The sequence below is a fragment of the Elaeis guineensis genome, chromosome 13 (assembly GCF_000442705.2).
Source record: "Elaeis guineensis isolate ETL-2024a chromosome 13, EG11, whole genome shotgun sequence".
Taxonomy (NCBI): Eukaryota; Viridiplantae; Streptophyta; class Magnoliopsida; order Arecales; family Arecaceae; genus Elaeis; species Elaeis guineensis.
The window spans coordinates 8,742,265-8,753,610 of NC_026005.2; the positions used below are offsets into that span (position 1 = coordinate 8,742,265).

The following is an 11,346-nucleotide window of genomic DNA, read 5'->3' on the forward strand; positions in this document are numbered from 1 at the left end:
ACACAAACCTCTTTTTCCACGGAATAGCGGTATTCCACCAAACTTATCTGAATAACTTATTTTTTCAAAATTTATTCTGCAATCAAACATAGCCTAAGAGATCCGGCCGAAATCTCACATCATGTCCTCAAGCTCATTTTTTTCAAGAGAGGTTATATTTCAAATTTTTTGTTCTTGTTTAAAAATATTTTCTTCTTTTGTTACTTTGAAAGTCTATGAGTTTATCATAGAATGGATTTACCATAGTAACTTAGGTCATAATAATAAATAACTTAGCTCCAGAGGATTCGCTACCTTTAGTATAGTAGTATTTTCTTTAGTATGATACTATTTTTCTCAATCTTATTGAATAATATTGCTAAAGGGATCTTCTACGGCCAAAGTTTGTAGGAATTCTCTATTACTAGCACAAATGTTAGACTTTAATAGGCTAAAGGAGACAAATGTACATGTTAGATATCATGAAGAAAGAATAAAGCTGATCAAAGAAACAAATTTGACCCCAAGAGAAATTGGCAAATCTATGATGAACAAGTGGATGAATTATGCTTACCAGGTGTTGGATGACCTATCAACTTATTCTACAAAATTATGCTCTGCAGTCTTAAGATTCCATAATTTGCCTTTTGGTAGATATCGGCTCATGATTGAAACATAGAATCAGTAGAGCAAAAACATTTCTTTAGCATGCTTCTAGTAAAGTCTCTTCCTTAGAGCCCCTTGACCTGTTACAAGCAACCGAAGGATCACTATCTAGAATAAGTCTATTAAACAAGAAATTGTGGATGCTTGAAGGTAAACAAGATCAGAAAAAAAAAAAAAAAAAAGAAGGTATATGTGGATGTATAAAAGAAAAGGAGCTATATGGTGGTACTGGAACCTTTGGCCGTTGAATCCTATTGTTGATGGGAAGTCATGAGTACTCCTCCACTGACAAAAGTCTGGATCTCGCCGGAGCTGTACTTCTTCTATTTTGTGAAGTTTTTAACACTAGATGGCTGTAATAGACTGATTAGTTCAATTAAAAGATTGATTTCCATGACAAGGATGAATTAAATCTGAAAGCTATATATGATCGGTCTTGTAGACTGCATCTCCGAGTCATTTTTGTTTGTACCTTAATTCATGTTTCTTTCTCTTGAATTTATTGTATCCGATGCTTACTTTCTTTTAGATTATTTTAGCTTCCTCGTTTCAGGATGATTATATTTGTATTTTTTACATCAATTTCTGTATTTTGCAAGTAAACCATCATTTATTGTGCCACTAAATTTTTTATTTCCATTTATTTTTTGTTGTTCCACTAAATTTTGTTGTGTGTGAGATTGTAGTTCCACTTTTAATTCTTCAAAAAAAAAAAAAAATATTGTAGTTCCACTCTAATTTATTCTCATTGCTCCTATTTTAACATTTGAGTTGTATTTCAAAATTACTAATTTTTTCTATCAGTACATTATTATAAAAAAATAAAATTTTTACAATAGATTTTTTTACGATGCAACTATTTTCATTGCAAATAATTTTATTTATGATATAAAAATATTTTTAATATAAATAATATATTATTTACAATAGAAAAAAATTTTCATCGTAAATAAAAAGTATTTGCGATGCAATATTAATTTTGTACCGTAAATATTAATTATTTGTGCTGAAAAATTTGTGTCACAAATAACTGACAAAAATAAAAAAAAAATTTCAAAAAATAAATAGCAGATTATTTGCAACGTACATATTTTGCATCGCACATAATAATTATTTGCAATGCAAAATTAATTTTCATCATAAATATTTGATTATTTACGAAATAAATTTTTTATCGTAAATAACCAATAAAAATTAAAAATTTTAAAAAAATAAATAGTAGATCATTTTGATGGATTATTTGGCATCACAAATAATTATTATTTGCAATGCAAAATTGATTTTGCATCGCAAATATTCTATTATTTGCGAAGCAAAGTTCTATCACAAATAATCGATGAAATAAAAATTTAAAAAAAAATAAATAGCAGATTATTTATGATGAAACTATTGCATCATAAATAATTCAATATTTGCGCTGCAAAATAAATTTTTTATCACAAATATTCAGTTATTTGCGACACAAATTTCTGTCGCAAATAATTATTAAAAAATCAAAAATTAAAAAAATAAATAGGAGAAGTTTTATGATGAAAATATTTTATAAATTAAAAAAATAATTTATATATTTTATGATCGATTTTTTGATCATAATTTTTTTTATTTTTTACGATCAAAAAATCGATCGCAGATATATTTTACAATCGAATATAATTATTTTTTTATTTTTTTCTGAATATGATATAATTTTAAAATTTGATTTTGATAATCGTGAACGACTGTATGACGATTTGATAGATAGAGACCACCGATGGATCCAAAAATTTATAACGATGATCTCGATGATATTTATAGCATACGATCAAAATTTTACTTCAATCAAGCATCATTATCTTGGTTAATTTAGTACGGAATGATTTGGACCGTTAAATGAAAAATGAGTGATGAAAAGATCAAACGGCGTTCGATTATAAGGTAATTTTTTAGATAAATGATCTTTATTATAATTTTAATCATCTATACAGTAGTGATCGTAAAATCCAAACTACGCATATATGAACCATCCATATTAAGTAGATCCTAGAAAAGCATAAGTATAACTACTTAAAAACTTTAAGAATAAATATCAAGAGACATAAAGTTTTGGATGGTTCATATACGTGTGGTTTGAATTTTACGATCACCACCGTATAAATGATCAAAGTAGTAGTAAAGATTATTTATCTAAAAACTTACCTTATAATCGGACACCAATTGACCTTTTGATCATTCATTTTTTATTTAACGGCTCAAATCATTCCGTGCTAAATTGACTATGATAATGATGTCCGATTGAAGTAAAATTTTGATCCTATGCTGCAAATATCATCGAGATTATTGTTGTAAATTTTTAGATTTATTGGTGGTCTCTATCTATCAGCTCATCATACGATCGTTCGTGACTGTCGAAATCGAATTTTATTGATCGACATAGCTAGAGCTATCGGATCGAGGTGGTCTTTTATAACGATACTTTAACAATAATTATTTAGATAATGAATGGTGAAAATAAGCTTTAAATTTTAAAATTATATCATCTTCAGAGAAAAATAAAAAAAGACATTATATTCGATCGTAAATAAATTTTTTATAAAATATTTTTTTGGTTAATTTTTTTAAAGGAAAGAATTTTTAGGTAGAAAAAAATTTGACGAAAATTATTTGCGATGGAAATGTAAGTTCTGTCGCAAATAATAGGTATTTACGGTGTAAATTTATTTTTTATTGTAAATATCTTTTTTTATGAATATTTTTTGGTTAAATTTTTTTTGATGAAAATATTTTTTAAAAACAAAAAAAGAAATTGGTAGAAATTATTAGCAGTAGAAATAAGTTTTGCATTGCTACTAATTTTATTAGCAACGAAAAATTTACGTCGCTAAAAGTACATTAAAATAAATACCGTCGGTCACTTTCGTCTGCCACTCGTTCTCCCGCGAAATGCCAAAACCCTCTCTCTCTCTCTTGAAACCCTCTCCCTCTCCCGTGAAACCCTCTCCACCAGCAAGCAAGCCCCCCTCCCCCCCTCCGCTGCTGTCGATGCCACCATCGTCGTCGATGATGGCGCTGCCATCGATGGAAACATGCTAACTTTTAAGGTCAACCTTTTTTTTTGTTGGCTTCACGGAGAAGGAAGGGGTGGGGGGTTGGTCACACGGGGCCGGAGGAGGGGGGGTTTCGTGAGTGCAAGGGGTCGGAGAGGGAGGGGGATTTTTGGTGAGGATGGGTAATGCCAGGCCGGAGGGGGGTGTTTAGCGGGGATGGGTCATGCCAGGGCCGGAGGAGGGGGGTTTTGTGAGGGCAGAGGGCCAGAGAGGGAGGGGGGTTTCGTGAGGGCAGGGGCCCGGAGAGGGAGGGGGGGTTTTTGACTGGGGTGGATCACGCTGGGGCCGAAGGAGGGGGGGTTTGGCGAGGGTGGGTCACAGGAGGGGGGGTGTTTGGCAAGGATGGTTCACACCTGGGGATGGGTCACACCTGGGGATGGGTCGGGGAGGAAGGAACCGACGGAGGTGGGGGTTTTGGGCGGAGCTGCGGGGGCTTTTTTTTTTGTACCCAACGCAGAGGTGGGAGGTGGGCCAAGGGGCGAAGCAGGGAGGCTGGTCACACGGAGGTGGGTCAGGGACAGGGCGGAGGTGGGCCAAAGGGGTGGGGGTGATGCGGGGTGGGGCGAAGGATCGAGGGGTGGGGGCCGTGGGGGGTGGGAGGCGGAGGGGTGCTGCGGGGGGTGGGGGGGCAATGGTGATGGGGCAAGGGGCAGTGGTTGGTGGGAGGAAAGAAAAATAATAATAATAATTTAGTAATAAAAATAATAATAATAATAACAATTAAAAAATAGTAATGATAAATAAAATCAAATAAAATATTTTAAAATATTTTAAAATAAATTATTTTTTTAACAAAAATAGTTAGCTTTTTAAAATAATGATAAAATATTATTCTAAAAAAATAATTTAATACTTTTGCTTACTATAATTTAATGATTTTGCTTGTTTAGTCTCTATATTTAATTATCATAATAATTTAATACTTTTACTTTTGCTTGTTATGCTTTTACTTGTTTAACTGGGATCCAATCTGGATCGACTCGGATTCGATCCGAGATCTTGATCGGGATCTAGTTCAGATCCGAATCATGATCCGGATCGGATCCAATCAGAATTCATATCGAAATCCGATCAGGATCCAAGTTGGGATCCAGATTTGGATTAGAATCCAAATCGGGGTCTGAGTCGGATCCAGCTACATCTCTCTATTTTCATAGAGAAATGCATGATAATGATTTAATGCATGCATTGATTTAACCTTAGACTTCTGTTCAAGAGTCAGTCATAGGGTCCCCAAAATGGACTCTGTGAACGGCTCTTGAATGTCTCATTTGGGCAGTTCAAAAATGCATCAATTTTTTATTATTGTCACAATGTTCTTTATTCTATTGTGAAAAATTGTCGCAGTTATCTCATTTATTCTCCAGGTACATATTAGATGTATTTAAAATATGATCCATCTATATCGTATACTTGGAGAATTGTAGGGAGATGCTGTCGAATTTTCTTCGGATATGAAACAAAGAACAAAACTGTGGCAATAATAAAAGTGATGTATTTTTGAAAGGAATAGGGCCACACCAATTGGGAAGGAGTTGGTGGAGTTAGGACTCATTAAGCATTATTTTTTATTGTCAGACGGATATCGACAAAAGTTGGATGAATTATGTACATTGATCAATTGATCATCCAGATCAGGAATTGGATCGGAATTTAGTTCGAAATCCGATCCAAATCTGGATCAAGATTCAGTCCAGGATCCAGATCGAAATCTGGGTCGGGATCTGGTCTATGATCTGGTTCGAGATCCTGTTTGGGTTTCGATTTGGATGAATGCCAGGGATATTTTCTTTATTGTTAATAATTTTTTTTATTATCAGATGGATATCAACAAAAGTTGGATGAATACTAGGGATGCTTTCTTGCTTGAATACCAAGAGCATGTTCGAAATTTTATTGTTCATTATTACATTCATTTATATGTCAAGTTAGTTATATGCATGATTTAAGTATTGCAAGTATGGCACCAGGAGGGAGACGACCACGTTCGAGTTTCCAGCCTCCTCTTGAGGAGCCTTCCCCCAGAGGGTGTTGCAGAGGTGGGTCCAAGTGATATTTTAATATTTTTTATATAATGTAATTTGATTTCAATTGTATCTATTAAGTTTATAGATAGCTATCATACTAATGATTTATTCATTGTTGTTTTAGACCATTCAGTGCAGATGGTGAGGCAAGGACAAGATCCATCGAAGAACCTCACCTTAAAGTGTTGGAGATGCGAGCATGAAGGACAGCGTCTCCATATCGAGATTCCATCGGACTACACCACACCCATTATGAGATGGTGCAAGCCATAGCAGACTGAGCTAGGCATCATATGCCGCAGCCATATCCCTGTGACACTCTTCGATTGACGTCATGTTACACCGGCTCAGAAGGAGGTCTTCTATAGCCACTTATAAGTAAAATAATATTTAATAAAATATTTAATTAGCACTATATTCTTATAATATTTGTTATTGACAGGCTATATTTGATTTTGTTGATTTTGAGCACGATTACGTGCGATGAGCTGTGGATGATCATCTATGCTCGCGCTTCAAGAATTACTGGCATCGCATTCATCGCCACTAGTATGCTATAGTGCAGGACTAGGGGATGGAGGCGGTGCGGCAATAGCCATATGACAGCATCAATATCGAGGACTGGACTATCATATGCTGCAAATATGAGGATCTGGCATATCAGATTAAGCATCCAAATTTTTTTTTAGAGTTTAATAATTGAATCATTTATTTTTAAATCCAGTTAGTTACTTACTAATTTGACTGTTAACTATATAGGATCGATGTGGCCAAAATATCGTCAATTGGGCGAGACAGACCATCACGCATTGTGGGGGTTCGAGGTCATTCGCTTGCCATATAGAGCAGATGATAAGTAATTTCTATTTAGCATATTTTATCTTTAACTATTTAAAAAAAAATTATTAATTATTTTTAAATTATAGAGAGATATAGAGATTGGCGAGCTTTTTGGTAGGATCGAAATCTACCAACGAACCCACCAACGATGGTTAGAGTAGACGGCGAGGAGCCAGGAGCTTTATATAAGTTTTTCCAACTATTTTTTTATTGACATTTTGATTTTCAATACAAACTTAGAATAGGTATAATTTTAATTTTCAAGATCATATGATAGGGATTAGATCCAGTCGATCCCTGAGGGCTCGACTACATCCACAAATGATGAGATTTGTGATTAGGTGCTTAGTACGAGATCCTGTTGTGTTAGGAGGCTAGGGTATGGGACAGAGCTCCTCCATCCTCACACTCATCCAGGATAGACGTCTATGCTGCCTGCAATGCTCGATTGGTTGAGATACAGAAACAGACTACTGAGGATCGATAGCAGATTGATGAGGATCAACAGCTGATGAGGCAGATAATGGAGCAGATGGCATAGATGGAGTATATAATGAAGCTGATGAGGTAGCAGCAAGCCGATCCGAGCTCCTCCATCCATTTTCTTTCTCCAGATGCTGATGCTTGACAGTCAATGACTTATTTTTATATTTTTATATTTTTATTTTAAATTTATTATAATTATTAAATTTATTTTTTTATAATTATATTTTAATATAATAAAATTATCAAATTTATTTGTGGCTTTATTGTGTGAATTATTTATTTTAATTTTATAGATTATTAATATAAAATATTAAAAATATAAATTAATATATATATATATATTATATTTCAAAAAAAATTAAATTTTTATTAGCAACATAATTATTTGCGACGTAATATGTATCGCAAATAATTTTATTTGCAACAAAAATATTTTGTTGCAAATAATTTATTTTTTAAAATTATTTATGATGGAATATTATCATTACAAATATTTTTTTCGATGAAAATATTTATGATAAAATTTTTCGATGCAAAAAAGTGATTTATTTTATTTTTTAAAAAATATTAAATTTATTTATTAAATTATTTGTGATGAACAAATTTTCATCGTAAATAATCTTATTTACGATGGAAATACATTTTCGTCATAAAATAAATTATCTGCGATGAAATTTTTTTTGTCACAAATAATTTAAAAAATAAAAAAATATAATGTAAATATTTAATCATCAATAATTGACTATTAGCGATGAAAATTTTATTTTCATTGTAAAATATTATCTGCGACCCTATTTTTAGCGATCAAGTATTAGCAACGCAATTTTTGTCGCAAATTAGTATTTACAATAAAAATTTAGTATTTGCGATATTTTTTTTTATATCGTAAATAATTTTTTCTGTCATAGTGCATTTATTTTACCTAAAAATATAAAGTATAAATAATAATTTAGTGTCTTCTTTATCAAAAAAAAATTTATTACCTTCTATTTATATTGTTTTAGTTTAGGAGTGCGCTCATGCGTGTATGATAACTATTCTTTATCTACCATAAAATTGTGAATGCTAAAGATTAGCTGTTGCCATGAGATATGCGTATCCACTATTTTAGGAAAAAATATTGGTTAAAACTATTCAACTATGTAGATTTTGGACCATTCAATACAATATCATCATCTCATTTGGTGATTCAAAATTTTAAAACTTCTCACTTAGTTAAAAAGTATGAATAGAAGTAAATACACAGTTAACCGTGATTAATCAAAAATTGGATTTTTTTTAATCTCACTGGATAGTATGATGATATTTTATTAGATGGTCCAAAGACACCGTGATAGAATAATTAATTCTAACCAATGCTTCCTCTTGCTTCAGAGTGCTAAGCATATAGATAAAAGTCAAAAAAAGTCTTATGCATAACACAAATGATGCATGACACAAATCATGCCCATGCCACCGTAACAAACCGACGAAGCCTGATATTTTATTTAGCAATTAAAGAAACAATTAAAGCTAGTTAAAAAATACAAGCTCAACAGATGTATCACAAGGCATCCAAATTAGATCAGATAATAAGAGTTTAAATTTTATTTATATATAGATCATACCAATGAATCCCCAAAGCAAGTACGAACTATACCTGAGTCGAAGCCTTCGTGACAACTCCATCGAAGACTATCAACGCAGATGATTCCCAGAGCAACCTCACAGAGACAATTGAGTTCAAATGAAGTCCACGAGACTCTGTCACTAAAGTAACACATGTTACGTGAAACCAGATTATAGGAGACTATTAAAAAATAAAAGAGGAAATTACCTAAAAATAGATACGCTGTAGGGTGGATTTGAGAGATGATTTGCCGCGGACCATAATATATTAAAAATAGATAAATCTTCTATGCTCCGACCGATCATAGAAAAAATTATGATCGAATCGTCACTGCTTGCCACATCTCTAAAGCACGCTGCACGCGGTAAAATCCTAAAAAAATAGGAATAGATAAATTTGTCTGCCAGCATGCGTTAAAATTTTAAAAAAATATGGAAAGATAAATTTTAAAAAATTATATGATGTTTATCAAAATTATTTAAATATTTTTAAAATTTATTTATTTTTATTTTTTTAATATTTTAATATATGTGCGTAGGCGTTCGTGATATGATTCGAAGATGTGGTAAGCAACGACGGACTGACTGTAAATTTTTTCATGGCCGATCCGGTTATAAAAGTTTTATCCACTAAAAATAAGTTGCAAGTTACCAGACGGCGAAGATGTCCCGTCCGCCAAACCTCTATTTACGTGCATGTGAATGCAACTGGCATGGGTTTCATAGAAATACAACTTGCATGTAAACGCCTCGACTTTCATCACCGTGCATGTGAATGCAAGTTACTTAGATACCATTTCATCCTTTTCAACTTTAATTTGGGTCAACATCATCCTTCCTCTCATTTGCTCTCTAACTCCACCAATGATATTCACCAAATAGCTGCCAAATTATCCGTCCTTGCAAATTTTGTTCTCTCCATGAAATTTCTCTCTCTCCTCCCTTTCATCACGCCACCACTCCCTCGAATATGCCCTCATCTTAGTTGTTGATGTCGGCAGCAACTCCTCTTCACCCTCACTACTACTCACACCTTCACCTACTCCTTCACTGTCTCTCACCCGATATAACTCAAATTGTACTATCTTGCCCTATATTGAACAATGAATATTGCTCCACTGCTGCCGATAAACTAAGATGAAAAATAATTCGATAGCTAAGTCTATGGCCAACATCATCCATGAACCTATCAAGAAGGAACAGAAGAATTTGACTGGTATTATCTCTACAATCTTCTTGATCAGAAAAATTTTTAGTTGCCTCACTTTGCAGCCCTTCTTTAGAGTCTGGAGTTTGTGCCGGCTTTAGTCCTCTATCTCCAATTCCCCTCTCATTATGATTCTCTCCTTCAAATCTAAAGACTTCAGCTAGCATCACCTCTACAATCTTCTTCGGTAACATTCTAAGTTGCCACGCTTTGCGGTCCCTCTCCAGATTTTGGAGTTTGTGTTGTCTTTGATCCCCCATCCCCAATTCTCTCCTGATCATGGTTCTCTCATTCAAATCCCTCTTTTTCTTCCACCACATCTTCCCTGTTCCATTATCATCAACCTGTTTCTACGTTGAGATCCTCTCAATAATTTGTAACATAAAGATTATGAATAGTCTTATATTTTTAATCTAGAGTTTGAAATCTCTAGGATTAATTGAAGGACCTCGTACTCACTATATTAGAGTTTTAGGTCCCCATCTTCCATCTTTTCTCCTTGTCGGTGATTGGGCAACAGTGGCAACACCGACACAGATTGGTCAAAACAAGGAGAAGACCCAGCCAATTTTGAACTACTATATCACAATGAAGCAAGAGAAGCGAAAACCCAAAGAACACTAACCCTATTGTCTCTTGAATGTCGAGATCTTACAAATGCCAACCAATGATGAAGCAAGATTCTCTCAATATCAGCATCAAGGTCACTAAAATACAGAATGAGGGCACCAACAAGCACCGCATCTATGATCTCAAAATCTGATCAAAAAGCTCCTCCACAAGCACGTTGTTTGGAAGCACTACTTCATCAAGCCCGGCAGCCTCAACTACATCAAGAACTCGGCATAGAGCTTGAGAGCCCTAAGCACACCAAGCTCCTTTATGTAACCATTCGCATGAATCCAGATAGGAGGGCTTCTGTTTATTGGGAGAAGGGTATATTAGAAATTTTCAAACTATTTAGGACTCACATGGTCGCATGTAAGCCTATTTAACGGGCATGGACCAAAGGGATAAATTGCAAAAAAAAAATTAAAATGAGAGATCTAATGAAAAAAGCTGTGCAAATGGAAAAAAGCTCGGACGGTAAAACTACAATTTTCCCTTTTTGTCTATCCGCTAGGCCAAAAAGCCCTTATATCTACAGTATACCCTTGATGCTGTCTCAACAAAATCTCATATAACCTACCATGCAAACTAGTACCAACAAAATTATCAAGGTTCGATAATTTTGTCTGGATTAAACACCACCATTTTTCAAAAGAAACTGGGAGCGACCACTCACAATGTATGCCGCAAACAGCCCACCTCCATCTTAACACAGAATTCACATAAACAGGTGTTGATGGAAAGGCCGTTGAACTTAGAAATGGAACCTTCACACACCATACGCTCTTGCCGCGTGGCAAGGCCTAAGCCAAGGTTTCGTGGTGCCCCACCCCTATTTCAG

At 34.0% G+C, this 11,346-nt stretch overlaps 1 long non-coding RNA gene across 1 annotated transcript; it reads right to left on the reverse strand.

Moving 5' to 3' along the window:
* Positions 1 to 405: 405 nt before the first annotated feature.
* On the reverse strand, positions 406 to 9,063 carry LOC140853354 (uncharacterized). The gene is made up of 3 exons (XR_012136353.1): positions 8,898 to 9,063; positions 8,721 to 8,830; positions 406 to 725 (listed from the first exon to the last, which is right to left on the reverse strand). It is a non-coding gene; the product is annotated as an uncharacterized lncRNA (long non-coding RNA).
* Positions 9,064 to 11,346: the final 2,283 nt, after the last annotated feature.